This window comes from Rhinolophus sinicus, chromosome 16, assembly GCF_057876585.1.
Source record: "Rhinolophus sinicus isolate RSI-liver-muscle chromosome 16, RSI-T2T, whole genome shotgun sequence".
Taxonomy (NCBI): Eukaryota; Metazoa; Chordata; class Mammalia; order Chiroptera; family Rhinolophidae; genus Rhinolophus; species Rhinolophus sinicus.
The window spans coordinates 23,263,560-23,281,197 of record NC_142516.1 but is presented as its reverse complement, the minus strand read 5'-3'; the positions used below and the strand labels follow the sequence as shown (position 1 = coordinate 23,281,197).

Below are 17,638 nucleotides of genomic sequence, written 5' to 3'. Positions count from 1 at the left end.
AACTCTGAGTCATCTAGACATGGAAAGATTGAGTCTTTCAAGGACAGTTTGTTACTGTCCTCAATTTTTCAAGGATGAGAAGAAGTGAGAACGTTTCTTGTTCCCGTCTTTAGTTAACCTATAGTAATGCCTTGATCTTGTAAGAAATAATTGAATCTCTTCCCATCTACAATGCCAGGATCTGCCATTTGCTGGCTATGTGACCTTCAAGAATATGTCATAATTAATATCCCACTTTCAACAATCGCTGGATAATCCAGACAGAAAATCATAAGTAAATGTTGGACTTGATCTATAGTTTAAACCAAATCAACCAAACATAGCAGGCATGTATAGAACATACCATTCAATATCAGTAGAATACACATTCTCCTCAATTGCTCATGGAACATTCTCCAGGATAGATCATACGATAGGTCACAAAACAAATCTTAGCAAATTCGAGAAGATAGAAATCATAACAAGTACCTTTTCCAATCACAATGGTGTGAAACTAGAAATCAATAAAACTAAACAACAAACTCCCGAATAAACAATAGGTCAAAAAAGAAATCAAAGGGGACATAAAAAAATATCTTGAAACAAATGAAAATGGAAACACAACATACCAAAACCTATGGGATGCTGCAAAAGCAGTTCTGAGAGGGAAGTTTATGACACTACACAGCTACATGAAGAAAAAAGAAAGATCTCAAATAAATAACATAACCTTATATTCAAGGAACTGTAACAACAAGGACAAACTAGACTAGACCCAAAGTTAGCAGAAGGAAGGAAATACAGATCGGAGCAGAAAAAAAACAAAAGGAGGCCATAAACATAATAGGAAAAAATCAACAAAACTAAGAACTGGATTTTTAAAGAGCCCAGGGCAAAATGTCAGCTTCAGTTTTCCAAGAGCAGCTGCAAAGCAGCATATGCCTTCCCCTACTGGCGATGGACCTCATGGTTTGTGGGCGTGGGCACCTCTGCAATTATTAGATGTGAAGCTTAGAATGTCGGGGTGTAATCAGAAGGTGAGGAGGTAGGAGAGAGAAAGACTGAGAGCAATACACTGGAGATAAGGGTACAAGTTAGAATAACAAGACCTAAATTGGATTGTCCATTTAAAGGGCGCGTGATCACAATGTGGTTGAGTCCTGCTTGTCTGAGAGTGAGAGGAATCAGAGGGCCGACAGAAGGGCGCCCGGTGGAATCCCCATGAGGAAGGAGAAAGGCACTTTTTATAAGGCCCTGGGAGAGGCTGGCAGGTACAGTCAGGCCCATTTCCTCAGGACGAGGAAGTATATCCAGAAAGAAAGTGGGCCTTGTCAACAAAAGACAGTCTCGCATCCCAGCTTTGCCACCTCCTGGATCTGCAGCTCTAGGTCATTCTGAGCCTCAGTTTCCTTCTCTGTGAAAGGGCTTCTAAGAATACCTGTGGTGGGGTCGCTGTAACAATCGAAAGGGAGGGAAAGAGCCTACTTTGTACACTGGTACTCTGGTTTCTTGCCTACTGTGTACACTGGTTTCTTGCCTTTTTCTTTTTTTAGGGAACATTTATGAAATAAATTCTGCCTCAGATGAGGAACAGCCAGTCTCCTTTCTAATGGGATTGTGAGAATGCGTTTGCCTTTGATCCAAATGCATGTGATTCTAACAAATGCTTCCATTCCCAAGCACTCAGTGATTTGGTTTCAGAGTGTCTGCCATCCACATGATAACAACAGCGATGTCTGTGGTCTCTGACTGTCACCTCCGTGGACTCTAGCAAACTGTGCATGTTGGTGCTTTTGAAGAACCTTCATTCAGACTTAGAAATAGTTGACTCTTCAGATATACTTGGTAACAGCCTAAACTAGAAATGTGACAACCACGGGAAAGTAGTATGCTTTATGTGCAAATTGGTATAGTTACTACAGGTGGACTTCAGGTTTGACCCTGAGCTTCCTGGCAGCCAAGGCAAAAAGGTAAGTGTGTTGGATTACTTAATTCTCACCATCTGGGAGGAGAAGGTGTACCCATTCTCACAACAATTTCTAAAACAAGTTTATTATAATGAATACCGTGACAGCTTCCAAAATACTATTTCTGCAAAAGCAGAAATGTTTTTAAGATGGCTGTTTCCCATACCTGTCCTCAATGAAGACCAAGGACAAGGTATTAAAGCATAATTGCCAACCTCTTGATCATTAGGAAGCTAATATCATTATCAAGGATAATATGGTCCAGTAGCTTTTCAGTGGCCCAGCTACATACAAGGACAGAACTCAGAACACGCTGCAGAACCAATGGAGTGTATTTCTATCATCAACCGTATCCAGCAGATGCACAGCAGGAACAGCCTATGAATCAGAATTTTGGGGGCAGTGGGGCCTGAAAATAGCATTTTCTCTGAAGTTTCCCCTAATAATGCTGATGCGAGCCCACCCTGAAGAACCACTGATAAACTACCTTAGCAAAGGAGTGAAGCAGCTAGAGGTCAGGTCCTCCCAAAAGGACCACGAAGCTGACGGTCGGTGTCTAACCTTTTAGGAAAATGTACACAAACCCTTGGTTGCCCCAGATAATTTGAAAATCCCCTGCCCCTTCACTTGATGAGTCCTGGCACCCCCTTTTGCACGGTCTTCCTTCACTGTCACCTTGGCCCCCTGAGTACTTGTCAGCCCCTACGCCCTCTGCTATCTCATTCACCAGTGTGGCCCCCAAACCTAGAACAGCGCTTGCTCACTGCTTATTACACGCTTTTTGAATTAATGAACCAACACCTTTTTTTGAGATGACAAAACTGAGGCTCATAGAAATCAAGTGAGTTGCCCAAGATCACACATTTATGAACTAGCAGGGCTGGAATTCAACCACATTGGTTCCCTCTTCTGTAAAATGCAGACAATGATTTCTCCCAGAGCTGTGATCTTGCAGGTGAAATGCTTTACGAGGAACGCCATGGTGCTATAAGGTAATATTGCAACTTGTCCCACTGGGGGATACCCCTGGTTTCCCATCTCACCTTTTTATGGAGCAGAAATGATTCCTCCAGAAAATGGTACCTCCTGCCTGCCTTCCAGAATCTGGGAGAAGGTTCTAGCATAATCTGGCATAGGCCACTAGTCTTGGAGCAGTGTGGTATAATTGTGGCCTTGAAAAGACATGAATGTGAGATGTCAGGAGCCTCTGAGCCACACACACAGGACCTTGGGTTCTGCAGGGTCATCACCCACGGGTCAGCTTTGTCCACTTTTGGGGTGGTCTCACAAGGCCCAGGACCACAGTCCAGAAAGTATCCAAAGAAGGATGGCTTTGCCACAAAGCAAAAGGGGCCCAAGCTGAGACTGTTAGAGACCGAGGTTGCCTACGTGAGCTGATTCTGCTCATTCTGAGATGGAAGGGGCTAGAATCATTTCTTGTCCACCCATCCCGTCTGCCCCTGAGGCTGAAGGTACCACCTACAAGCCCCATAGCAAGTGCTCTGTGGATGACCCCAGGCCCAGCACACAGTTGCCCCTGACCTCCACTTTCATGCTGGCAACCACTTTTTGTGCTGTTTAATAGCAGTGAGAGGAGCCGTGGCCTGCCCTGGGGAGTGTCTGCAGAGAGAGCAGACACTGAATTGATTTTTAAGATTAACTGTCATCCCCAGCTGAGAAACAGCATGCACAAGAACTGAGCAATCTTCCTGGGTTTTCTCCTGCCTCAGAAATCTCTTTTTCTGCCAGGTGTCTGGTAAGGCTGGATTGGTGAGTCCTAGGAGGTCTTTTCCTGGCCTTTGAAGGATAAAGCCTTCTGATTTGTGAGCATGCAGAGGCACCAAGAAAACCTCCAGTAAGAGGGCTTACCCTGTATGTGTCATCTTTTTGCTGTGTGGTTCTAGGCAAATTACTTATCCTCTCTGAAACTTCCAATCTTCATCCAAAAAACATGGACTAGCAATACCTACTTTATCGTGTGCTTGTGAAAATTAGAGATAATGTCTATAAAATGCCTGGTTCATATAGGCACTCAATTAAATGAATGGTGGCCATTATTCCATTCCCATCTCTCCAGTAACTGACATCACCCAGGGCTGTTCTCCAAAACTGAGTTGAAATTTTCAACAGGAACCATACAAAATAATAAGAGAAGTCAAAAAGGGAATGAACAAATAAATATTTTATTTGATGTAGAAAATTGTCACATTTTCATAATCCAAGTTCCTAATAGTTCTGGACTTTGGTGGTTGGCATTACCCTTCTTCCCTAGTAAGCTCACCTGTCCAGCTCATCTCCAGGGAGTCCCCAGGCCATTCTGGTTTCAGAGGTCCAGAGATTTAGCTTATCCTGTTCCTTGGATCAATGCCAAAGCTCTTCCTTATTAATTTCAACCCATTCCCTTTGAATCTTTCATGCCCCAGGGATGCTCCTTTTGGCATAAGATTTCCATGTTACTTGCAGGACTCTGAGATCCATCTGTTGAGATACAATGAATGTTCTGACCTATTAGCCATTTCAGCTTTGGCTGTCACAGGGCACTCTGTCCTGTGAGAACCAGCTTCCCTGCCATGTCCATAACCCGGCATTCAGTGTTTCTCACCTAAATCAGGATCACATCGGTTGCTCGTCAAAGATGCAGAGTCCTGGGCCACAGTGATGCCTACCCAAGCAGAATCTCCAAGGGTGAGGCTAGGAACCTGCCCCTACAGACTTCCCACGGAAGTCTGGGAACCACTCAAGTACATTAATAGGAAGGACTCTTAAAATGTCATAGTCCCCTCTGCTTTTATCTGCTGGGAAGAAGGTGCAAACAGTTGAGTGAGGTGCTTCACTGTGCAGAAGTAGTGCCTACCTGTGAGGGCCCCGCATGTTCAAGGGATCATGATGATGAATCTCAGTTCCACATTCAGTTCATCTATATATCATTTCGTGTAGCACAGCGCTGGCCAATAGAAGTGTGCACTGAATACTGAGGTTACATCAACCTACATATGATGGGCAAAGGGGAGAGAAGCATTTTATTTTTAATTGAATATTGCCAAAATGAACTTAGTCTTATAATATTACAGATTACTTGATATCCATTGAGAAAGGATTTGTGCGCGCGCACACACACACACACACGCACACTGGACTAGCAGAAACAAGTACATACTTTCTCAGACTTATGGTGAAAAGGGGGAAAAAAGTAATATTAAGAGCCTACTATGTGCCTGGCATTTTTATATAATTATCTCGTATAATCCTCCCAACTGCCTTAGGTAGGTATTGTTAGTTCTACCTTCAGATAAAAAATGTGGCACAGAATTTAATAATTGTCCCCATTTCCCTTAGCTATTAAGGGGCACAGCCCATCTTCAAACTAAAGTCTGGCCGATTTAAGACCTGCACCCTTGGTCTTAATCCTCTGCTTCTTTCTTAACTTATATTTGTGTGACTCTTTATATTTAACAAAGCATGTGTCAGGAGGTGAGAGTCTAGTAGGGAATATAAAAGAAATGGACAAATATTTATATTAGGAGGTTGATCTGGATTTGAAGAGAGATGCGGTATTATAGGGATTCCGAGGAGGTGGCAATTTGCATCTCACTGTAGGGATTTGGGATCGGCCTGGAAGGATGGGCAAGAATGTTCTAGGGGAGAGAGCGCGAGAGGGCATATCGGCTGACAGGAACAGTGTCAGTAACTGTATGCAGGTGGAAAGAGCAAGCGATCTAGATTGATTGGAGCAGCAGCTAAGGCCCCAGGAAGAAAGCAAGCATGGGCTTATAATATGGCCACCGGGCACAATTTTATACTTCTCCAGCAGTACTTTGCAGCCCTGAAGATTGCAGACAAAAGAACACCAGGACTTGTGTAGGTAGAAATGGCCAAATGTCAATGCATAAGGGCAGGCAGGAAGTGTTCTACTATCGGAATAACTGGCTCTGAAGCCCCAAGGGCTCTACCGCTAGGGAAATAGCAGGAGGAAACAGGGAGGGACCATGAGCATATGAAGAATTGATCATTTAGAGGAGAAGCCCATAAGGAGAGGGATAGCAATTTGGATCTCTTCGGCTGAAAGGAACAGAAACCCCTAAATCAAACTCGTTTAGATAACAAGGAAATCGTGAGTTTACCCATATAACAAAGAGCCCCTAGGTAGGGCATCACCAGACAAGGGCTGTGAGGGCTCTGACTTTGCTTTCCTTACAACCCAGAGGCTCTGTCCTTCTCTATATATTGGCTTCATCCTCTGGCCAGTGGCAAAATGGCTGCAGAATTACAGAGGTCCCTTCAGAGAGCACATTATTCAGAGGAAATCAGGGACTGTCTCTTTTTTGTGTCTCTTATTAGGAGAAAGGAAATCTTTCCCCAAAACCATCTGACAGACTTCCTGTCATGTTTCATCAGCCAGAATTAGGTCACATGCCCATGCCTAAACTAAACAGAGTACAAGGTAGGAATTCTCATGGTTGACTTATCATCTGGGGTGAAACAGATATTGGGGACTCAGTTAAGTGGTCACTATAGGGGGAAAACGAAGGAACCCACATGTTCTTTCTAAGACTGTGGGTGTTTCTCAGACATCCCCTCTTTTAGTTCTTTCATCCACTCTCCGGGCATATGCTGTTACCTTGTCTGTATTAATAAGAAATCAGAGGCTCTGGGAGGTAGGCCACTGCCCAGGGCCACACATCTCTACTGTGCTCCAAAGCCCCTGCTCTTTTCATCACTCTACACTACAGACTCGGAGTAAAGTGGAAAGACAGAAGCTGTGCTCAGAGAGGGGATTTTCAGTGTTAAATGTCTTACATGTACCAACATTCCTTTTGAAGTGTTACACGCTTGGTTGGCTTCAATGAAGACCTCTAGGACTGAAGGCTGTGAGAGCAACAGTTGAAAACATCATCAAAAATAGCGACTCCTCAAACAGGTAGCCTTCCCCAGGAAATCATCCTGGAAACAGCCGATGGGATTGACAGGGGTGGGTCAGGTACCAGCTACTGAGGGGTCCCATGACAAACCACACAAATTGGACAGCGGGTGAGGGAAGCTGGGTGAGGAGCCAGCCTGCCTGACCAGGTTGGCTCCGACATCATTGTTTTCTTCTGCTCCCCCTCTTACATCACACCAAACACAGAAACACGTATCTGCCTATTTCCCTGTCTGTCCCTGAAGAGCTACAACTGCACAGTTCATCCTCTAGAAGGTGGGAGCCAGGGAGGGTGATGTTTTCTTTTCTCCTGGGCATTCATAGAATGGGAATCCTATGTAATGGAAGCAACATGAGTGATCATCTAGTTATTTTGAAGTGGAGAAAAATCCTGGGAGGCCAAGTTACTTGTCCTGGGATGGTAGCAGAGCTGGACTTGAAACAAGTCTCTCGTCTACTGGACCAATGCCCTTTCCACGAACTGTGCTGCTTTCCCTTATCTAGTCGACAATCAAAACGAAAAGCAGATGTCTTCTCCCTTGCTAAGAGAATCCCAACCCCACTGCATTTATGTCCCAGTATGAGTTAGCATTCTCCCAGAGTCCCCACTGAAGTGGCTGCTGACTCTTCTCAGGGTCAGTAATGGCTGAACAGTCTCCATCTCTCTACCTCAGCCTTTACAGAGCAGGGTCTCCAGGGACTATATTTCACATTTTACTCTATGATTATTTCCTGGGTTGTTGTGCCAACAGTGTCCCCTGACCTCTAGAAACTTAGTGTAGTTTTGCACTTTAGACATTTAATCCATACTATACATTAACATAAGGCAAAAGCATTAGGAATTATCAGATTTGACGATGTGAAGACAGAAGTGGCCTGGAATTTTAACTGCTCTCTATTTAGGGAAAAGGTAATTGTAATTCCTAAGGAGCAATGAGCTAGATTTTGGACTCATAGAGTCAGAGTCAAAAGAATGGGAGGATCTGAAGGCTCCCCAGTCTTGGATTTCAAAACTTAGAAAATTCTAGGAGTTGCTCTGCCATCCTACACCCATCTCAAGCAGTTGAGCTCTCATCTAGCTTGACTTTGAGTCCTAATGGATCTTGGTGACCAAAGATGAACTTATATTGTAGGAGTTTCCAGAACCAGCCTCCAGGCTTCATGTACCAAAGGCTGGTGCCTTTTCAACAGGAAAAAGCAAATGGAATTAGTTCAATCCTACTACTCACTTGAGAAGACTTGCAAAATGCTGTTAGGAATATCTGGTGTTGAATTCAGTTGAGAGTGATGGTAGCACATGGACGTGGTCAGGCTCTCATCTTCTCCTACAGGATCACTGATAATGTGGCACACTCCTAGAGTCATGCCTTCATCCAGTGCCCTGCATTAGTGGTGAATTGTAATTCTGCCTACTCTTGTTCTCTTCCCCACAGTTCATCATACTTCAAGGGTGGAGAGCCAAGCTGTATTCATCCTTTACTCCTCCACAGTGCCCTCCAGGGCCTGGACTAGAGTGAAGCAAGCCAGGCAGCGAGGGCACAAAATTTAAGGAAGCACTTACTCTGAGCGTCCTTACGCTCTAGGTGCCTGACTTGCCTTACCCTTCTCCCTACACCATCACCCTCCTGCGTATCTGACATGTCGGAGATGGGCGGTGAGTATATGTTTGCATAATGTTCACTCTGCTACTTGAAATCCTCAAATGTCTCCCCATCACCCATGGGATGAAGCACAAACTCCTGAATATGGCCAACACAGCCTTTTGTGAGCTCGTTCCTGTCCCCATCCATAGCATCAGAGACCCCCATCCTTTGCCTCATTTTCCTCTACAGCAACGCTCAACTCCTTGAGGTCCCCTCCCATGGAGTTTAAAACAAACTTGGTACTCAGTGAGAGATTGCCAAATGAATACATGTGCGAGCTGAAACACTATTAACACACTGATGCCAAATGATGGAGGGAATAGAAGACCTGTGGAAGAGGTGTGGCAGTGGCTAAGAGGGCAGGCTCTGGATGTGATCCTGTCTCTGTCCAGAGCTCTGTCCATGGACAACTGATTTTTCCTGAGCCTCAGCTACCTCTTTTAAAAGGAAAAAAGAAAAACACCTATTTCATTGGTTGCTGTATGTAGGTTTTTTTTTTAAATAGTTCATGCAAATCCTTAGCACAGTGGCTAACACATATAAGTGCTCAATAGTGGTCATTAATATTCTTACAAGTTGGAAACAAAATCCAGTCTTAGAGAAGTATTTCTAAATCTACTGACTACAGCTGAACTTCAGGAGGTGACAGCGACATAGAGCTAGCACTTAGACGCAGCCACTCATCCAGAGAAGTCCAAGTTCTCTCCTTAACAGGTGCCTGCCAAAACCAGGATAGCAAGACACCTTTCTCATTCTAGACTGCAGATGTGTGCTAGAAGATGAAGCATAGAGTCTAGGTTTCCATGTATCAGTAGCAAGACCCTGCCCTAGAATTTGTACCTCATTACTTAGTGTCGGAGCCTTGAAGAAAACATGTAAATTATGCAGAAAGGCACCATATTGTTGGAGGCAAATGAGACCTTCATTATCTCTGTGTGAGCAGGGCTTAGCCAACAGAGCAGAGAGAAACAGTAAACCCATCAAGGTCTGGCGGCACAGATGGGCGCCCAAAAAGGTTCCAGGGACCCTCAGAGCAGGGCCAAACACTGTTGTTATTCAGCCAGTTAACACATGGCTAGGCACATGGTGTGTCCCTAATGACTCTGCTTCTCTTCAGCCTTCTCCAGGGGAAGCTGCTCATCTGCCCACAGTCCTCCCACCATGCCCTGAAAACACACAGCCTGGAACCAGCGGGTTCATAGTATTTTCCTAGTCCTCCACTACCAGTTCTAGAATTTTCCATTCCCACGTGATTCAAAGACCCTCCTGTCTCAATGAGTCCCAGCATCAAGCTATACCACTGTCTCCTACCCCCATCCCTCTTACACATTGAGTATATTAAAATTCATCCCTTGTGTTTACTGGGAACTACAGCATCCAGCGCCTGGCATGACATACATACTCAACATTTGCTGAACGTTGGCATTAGTTCACAGCCTTACTCTCCACCCCCAACCCCTGCTGCCATCTCATATGCCCTCAAGAACTGTTGAAGGATTCTTCCAGGATCTCGTCTTCCAGAGTCTTGCTTAACTTATTTCCATAGCCTCCTCTTCCATTCCAGGAACTCACATGTATGGCCTGCCAACATGTACCTCTAAAATCTTGACCTCAAAAAAATCATCAATCTGACCTCAATCTTTCATTCCTTCCCTTCTCCAATTCTTCACAAACTTGATCCAAACCATCAGCCCTCTTCTCAAGACTTATACTACATCTGTTCTCCCACTACCTCAGGCATCTCTTACTTCACAAAGGAAAGGTCACCACATGTAAATTCCCCACAGAACCTTTCCCACTCACCTCCAAAATCATATATATTTTCTTTTGTTATTATTTCCTCTCTTGTGTCCCCTTAGGAGGGAAAGCTTCTTATAGCAATAATCCTTCTGCTCTTGCATTCTATTGTTGTCTTCTTGAAATAGTGAACATTTCAGCAACCTGTTTCTTCTATCACTCTACCTCTAAAGTTACTCCCTATTTGTCAAACCCAGTGAATTTAGGTCTTAACCTTAGTTGATGTATGTGAAGGGCTTGACAAAGTGAAACACATCTTTCTTAGAAGCTTCTTTTTCTTCTGAACTAACACTCACCTTGGGTCTTTCTCTGCCCTCTATATCCATCCTTGCAGGTCACTCTCTCTGGGTCTTTACCTTTGTTCACTCTTTAAATTCTGATGTTCCTGATCCCCGTCTCTTCCCATTTTGTATCCTCTTCTTGGGTCCTGGTACCCACTCACATGGCTTATACTGTACTTGTGTGCATATCATGACTCCCAAATCTGTTTCTCCAGCCAAGGCCTCTCCCTTGAGCTTCAGACCAGTATATACATGGAAACCTCCACCTGGATGACCTGATAGACTCAATACACTCAAGAGTCTGTGCAGTCTCTTCCTCAGCATATGCACTCTGCCCCTGTGTTCTCCATCTCACTTACTGGCCCCACTGTCATTCTGTCTGAAGCTCAGACATGTGAGTGACTAGGCCACAATCTGGTCTGGTGTTCTTCTTTCTCTCAGAGTTTGGATATGGAAAGGCTGGGCCCACCATGGGATTGACTGCAACAGTTAGCTGTAAAACAGCTGACCCTCAGGTGTGACGGATCTCTAACCTGAACAAGGAGGAACTTTCAGCCAGGATGGAAGGGAGGTGATTACTAAGAAATTGACTGGAAGGTAGGGACCTCTGGCATCTTGAAGAGAGAAATAGAAATTGAGAAGTCGGAAGTCGTCACTGGCATTTACCAGCAGGAGACCCAGGTACCATTGACCCAGGAGACCGACACCACTGAAGGCCATTCTTTTAGGAGGGTCTATACAGTTTGGAAAAACATTTTGAGTGCCTATATATCGAGCTCTTGGATGGGGTTAGGAAAGAGCAAATCCTGGTCCACTTCTCTACACCCTCCCACCATCCTGCCAACTTTCCAGCTATGACTTGTGAAAAGCAAAGAGAATTTTATGTTTGCAAATGAAGATCAAAAGTAGCTACAGCCAAGAAGACCTACAGAAAATTCATATGCTAGTAAGATCAGTCCTACAGTTTCCACTTCTGTCTCCTTGTATAGCTGATTTAAGTATTCTGCCTTTGTCCTATTGCAGACATTTCTATGAGGATATAGCATTATTGACATAGCATTATTATTTTAGTGATGAAGATAGCATTAGTATTTTAGCATCCCATACCAGTCACAGGTAATTCACTTCTCTGAGTGGTAAATGTGGCATGTGAAGTGCCACATCAATTCCCAAGGCAGGACAGGTTGCAAACTTTGAGAGCAGCCTCTGTATGTTGATTGAGCTCTGTGCGTTCTGATTGTTGAATTTCCTCATGGTCTGAGTGATCCAAACATCTGACAGTGACACACATTTACCAGAGCACAGGTTGCAGTGACTATTTCTGCTGTGACGTGATGGTAGGGGTGTTATATGTGGAATAGAGCACACATGTTTTACTTTGTTTTAAGCAAATAGCCAGTTGAACAGATTATGCAAATGAAATATCCCCAAACACATCTCTGAGTAGAACGTGTGGACCTGTACATATTATAGCTGAGGAGGTCCCACTCTCATTTCACACATGCAAGGCTATAAGCAGTATTACATTTTAAAATGTTCTTTTAATCAACAGTCTGCACACCAAGTCCCCACACTTCCAAGCTATGAAGAATTCAACTCCTTAGTCTTCCTGGGACTTTCTCCCATAGGACAAGGTACTGGGATTTTATGTAGTGCCACTAAATTTAGGAGCCTCCCCTGCCTGAAACCATTAGTTATCAGTTTATGCTGATAGTTGAGACACCCATTGTCCAAATGCATGTGGTCCCTTTGGGTCCACTGCTTCTGTTGCCTCTGGGGAAAAGTAATATTTTTCAAGTCTGGAAACCAGGCAGCCATTCTCCTCTGAGGCCTATAAGGATCAGGGTGCAGTTGCCCATTCTCACTGCAACTCCCTTTCTCTCCCTGTTTCCACAGACGCCTGCTTTGATCTCTCTTTTGGGGTTTCCCTTAATAACAGGATGTCTCTGCCCCTGCCCTCAAGCACAATCTCATCAGTGGGTATAGACTTTTGGAAACAAAAGCCAGGAAGGGATGTCTCTTGGAGGCCACTTCTGCTTTCTATTCTATCACAGACCTCTTTTGAGACAAGAAAGCACACAGTCTCCTCCCTGACTAAATGAAGGGAAAGAAAAGAACATAGAGGAGAAAAATATCAATTTGCATCTCCAAAGCTGACTTTAGCATTTAGAGTTTCCATCAGTGTGCACTCTGACAGGTCAGTTACCCACGGGAAAAGTAAGATGAGAGCCTTTGGGGAGCCAGCTCTTGGATGGTGTCATGGTGGACTGGTACCACTACCCCTGCTAAAACTGTTGTTTGGTAACATAATAAGTGATGTCCTAGCTTCAATTCCAACACAAAAGCTGTGTCTTACAGGAGGATTTTTTTCACATATGTTATTTCACCTGAGCTCCTTTACTATGAGAAAGGCTATATTATACCCATATTAATGATGGAAAGACCAAGGCTCCAAAAACTAAAGCCTTCCAGCTAGTGTGAGGTGGAATGGGATGTGAACCTATGTCTATCTGACTCCTGGATTCTTTACTCCTTGCACTCCTTGCACTCTGACTCCCTTCTATCTCTGTCTCAACAGGGCTGCCCACAACCAGGCAGTCTTCCGTCCGCCACGTGAGGCTGGGTAGCACACCTTCTCTGAGCCCCGTGAGTCTTTTGGCTATGCTGCTACCTCCCTTGGAGCATGCTTTCACCACCCAAATCCAGCTCAATGCCCCTCCCTCATGATCCCCCTTCCAGATGGCTGTGAGCTCTGTCTCTCTGTGTTTCTTCAATGCAACCATTCCTCGATAGTGACCCTTACCTCATCCTCCCTTGTACTTTGGGATTTATATACATGTCCTTCAGTATACTGTAGTCTCTGGCGTGGCATGACCATGTCTGATTCATTGCTACACTCTCAATAAATAAGGCCCGATACCTTATTTATTGAGAGTGTACACAAGGAATCTTTGCCGAATAGAAGGAGGACGAACAGATTCATGGGTAAAAGAATGAATGTATGAGGCAGGGGAGGAATGAGTGAAGGGACTGTTGGATTGAGTTGAGAATGAACACCCATAGATTATGGCAAGAATCCCAAACAGCCATTATAGAGAGTGTTGAGACAGAGATCGGATTCACTGCAAAGAACGATGGAGAGAAGAAACACATGGAGATTAAGAAGATGCCAAAATTCAAATATGGTTCCAGGTGTGGAAACTGAAAAAACACTGTTCGGGTCCCAATAATCCATGTTTCACCCTGGATTCACGCTATGGGGATGTGGTTACTGGTTTTCTTGGAACTGTTCACTTCTATAAGGCCCTAACCCTCTTCCTGCTCATTAATAAAAGCCATGATACAACATGATATTGGAGAATAATTCTGGTACACTCACAATGTGCTGGGCATTCTTCACACATCACATTTAATTCTCACAACCACAAAAGGAGACATGTACCGTTATTTATCCCACTTTATATAGGAGGAAACTAAGGCTTAGAAAAGTTAAATAATTTTCTTAAGGTCACTCATCTAATAAATGGCCAAGTCAGAATTTAAACCCATGTCATCTCTGGCTTCAGAGTCATCCCTCCCAATCACCCTCCTATCAAGCTTTCCAGCACATTCCCATGGCTGAGTAAGTTTCCATTCACTGAACAGTTGGCTTTGTCATGCACTGAATACTCTGTGGACATTGAAACTTCAATAATCTCATGGTGGAGACACTGTTTTGATTCCCATTTTATAAACAAGGATGCTAAGGCTCATGGGACAAAGTGACACCACCAGAAAGTGACAAAGCTGGAATTTGAACCTAAGCTGGCTTCTTCCAAACTCATGCTCTTAACCATAATATCCCAATGGAAGCACTCATAATATTCTCTCGTTTAACAAGTGGTTAGGGGTCATGGAAAGGGTCCTGTGTTTGAAACTACATTGTGCTCTAGCCTTGGTTCTTCCACTTAGGCCTGTCCCTTGGCAAGTCATTTAACACTTCTGGGCCTCAGTTCCCTATCCATAAAATGGAGCCAATCATGCCCCTTGTAGAATTATTGTGAGGGTTAAATGAGAAGTCAGTGCTGATAAAAACACTGTGCAAATCTTTATTCCTGTGAAGTAGAAAGGGGTTGGTAGATATGATTATACTTGGCCTGGGAATGGATAAAATGAGTCTCACAGAGACGAAGTGTCTGATCTAACCATCTCACAGAGAGTCTGTTCATTAGACCAGGAATAAAGCCCAGATGTCCCTAGGCAGAAGTCCATGTGCCTTTTGCTAGGTGGCCAAGGATCATTATTTGCGAGGGTAAGATCCGGCCGGCCCCACAGTGCTTCTTTAGTTTCAGTGTACATCAGTGTTTCCCCCTCCCACACCACCCTGCTCTTCCAGGGCCCTTTGACATTCAGGGTAAAAGCCTTTTTCCATCTTTCCTTGGCTTAACTGTTAAATTAAGTGGTCTTGTTCTGTTAAAGAGGTCCACCCAGAATGAGCAGTTTTGAGAAAGGCAGCATGAATCTGGTCCGGTATGCTTGAGATCCTCTGCTAATGAACATCGTTTTGGAGCTGCTTGGGATTAAGCCATTATCGGTGCCATCTTCACCTGGCCCTTTATGGACCAAAATTCATTCATTCCAATTCCGTGCTTAACTAGGAAGGCTTTACAACTCCTTTCCCCCCTGGTATCATTTCTCTTCAATCTCCGGGACCCATTATGCAGCAATTTTGCTTTCTCCAATTTCATTTTCACTTTCAAAGTGAATGTCATTTGTCAGGCAAACCACATATTCTTTGGATCCCTATCTGTTAAATTATTTCTGAACTTGACTTTTTTTTGGCCCCATTCTGGCTGACCTAAATTCTTCTCTGTCTTCTACCATTTCCCCCTTCTCTCTGAAGGCAGCCATTTGTGGCTTCATTGCCTAAAGAAGCTGTTTCTGGAAGCACTTATCTGTTACCCCAGTTGGAAAGTTATCATTCCTATCTAAATTAGCTAGTGTGATCTTTTATCTGAACTCGAGGCAGAACTGATCATATGTAGAAGCACTCTCCATCAGGCCTCAAGACCCATCGCAGCATCATTTTCAGATGATTCTCTTTGGAACTAAGATTCAGGTCCTCAGTGTTTTGAATGCAAAGGTGTCTCTGTAGCCACTTTTCAAAAGGACCTGCCACTCTTGCAGAGATGATGTCTGGAATCCCAATTAGGCCATCTCTTGTCCCAAGGCCATCTCAGAGGAGATGTCCTGCGAGGACCCCTGGTGTTTTCTGTCCTGTCGTTGCCAACAGCACACAGAATGTGTGACGGGGGTGATGGGGGAGAGCTCCAGAGTAGCAAGTAATGATTTCGTACAATTCACCTTCAGGGGTGGCAGCAAGGAGCTTTTACAGTGAAACCATGACTGCTAACATATGTTAAAAATGATCTCATGAGAGAACTGGCAGCCCTGTTCTACCCCAGGTTGGACAGACCATGGATAGAGTGTTATTCTAGGTCTGAAGTACCCCAATTCCGGAGGATGTGACCACATGTAAATTCCACAGAGAATAACCGTTTGTGAAGAGACCAAACTGTGAAGGATGGCTAAAAGAACTGGAATGTTTAGCCTGGAAAGGAGAGCCTTTTGCAGGGATAAGCAGGGTGGAAAATTCTATCTCAGACTCCTGTTTTACAAATTAGAAACCTGAGACTTAGAGAACACAGACTCACGGAATAACCAGAGGGAACTTTTTAAAGAATAAATGAGATCATTTTGCTTCGCTGCTTCAAACCTGCCAATGATTCTCCCACTGCTGTTAGACTAAAGGGCCAACCCCAAGCCATGGTCTCCAAGACCCCACATGATGGTGCTGGCCCCCTGTAGTAGGTGAGGGCCAGCTAAGCTGGGGCAATCAAGAGACACCCTCCCCTGCCCCCCCCCCCCCACCAATACCATGGTTTAGACAAGGTAGAAGTTTACGTCTTTACCTTTTTGTAAACAACACTACAAGTTGCAGACCAGATCAGGCTTCAACAGGGGCCAGTTAGCAGAAACTGTTAGCTGATACTTCAGGAACATACCTGTGAATGACAAAGAGACCCTTACCTACTTCATCTACATGGTGAAGAGTAACAGGAGAAGACTGGACCAGAAATTTTGCACATCCTTCTGGAGAGTGTCCATGGAGGGATGGGGTTGGGGAGTGAAAGCCCAGCCATAAAGGTTCCAGGGTAAGAGTTGTCACACAAGCTCACCAGGAAAATCGAGGCCTGGGGGTGAAAGCAAGAGGGCAAGAGGGTTTTTTAGTAGTTTATTTGTATGGAACATAAGTGTTGGGTTTTCTTTTTCTTTTTTTTTTCCCCCACAGGGGCTGTGTGTGTGTGTATGTGTGTGTGTGTGTGTGTGTGTGTGTGTGTGTGTGTGTGTGTGTGTAAGTTAGCTGCTTCTGGTATCCAACTGGGAATTTGATTCACTTAACTTGTTCAGAATCAGTTGCAATAAACCAGGTGGTTTTGCATTGCTCATGCAAATCACTTTCTCCTCACACATGGCTACAGTCCCAGCTGCCAAAATGTTGTCATGTTCTTGTCTCCAGAGCCTTAATAAGAAGAAAAAACTACAGTCTGTAGCATATATGTGCTCAACACTTCCTGGTTATCACTTAGCCTGTGTGGTCACGGCTAACCCTGCCAATGGGCCAGTTCAAGCTAAGAGAAGTATACGGATGCTGATGGGGCTGAAGGGCTGGGGCTCTGGCTCCTCAGGTCACAGATTCTGCTGACCTACTCAGAGTGTGCCTTATTAGAGCCAACACAATCTGGGGTATGAAGACTAAAATTCCAAATTTCAGTCCTGCCTTTGTATTACTGACTGGGCTCGAACTGATAGTACCCAAGGGCCCTAATTCTTGTGAGAATAGAAACAATCAAATCAAGATTCCCAACTGTTTTTACTTCATGGTACAAAAAAGATAATATTTGTGCAGCATGCCGGTGTAAATATGAAAGATTACTTGTGTCAATGATGACCTTTAGAGGGTTCTGACCTCCCAGCCTCTGCCTATCCACTCTGTGGCTAAGGGATCAATGG

General features: G+C 44.3%; 1 long non-coding RNA gene across 3 annotated transcripts in view; it reads right to left on the bottom strand.

The window, feature by feature from the left end:
- Positions 1 to 1,116: 1,116 nt before the first annotated feature.
- Positions 1,117 to 17,638, bottom strand: part of LOC109448648 (uncharacterized) — a 123,465-nt gene continuing 106,943 nt past the window's right edge. For 2 of the 3 annotated variants that reach the window (XR_016019385.1, XR_016019384.1), the window contains exons 4-5: positions 16,655 to 16,818; positions 1,117 to 4,933 (exon numbers count right to left, since the gene is read on the bottom strand). This is a non-coding gene — a long non-coding RNA (uncharacterized LOC109448648). Of the gene's footprint in view, positions 4,934 to 16,536; positions 16,630 to 16,654; positions 16,819 to 17,638 lie in introns of all 3 variants that reach the window. The other variant, XR_012495878.2, reaches the window with a different exon arrangement.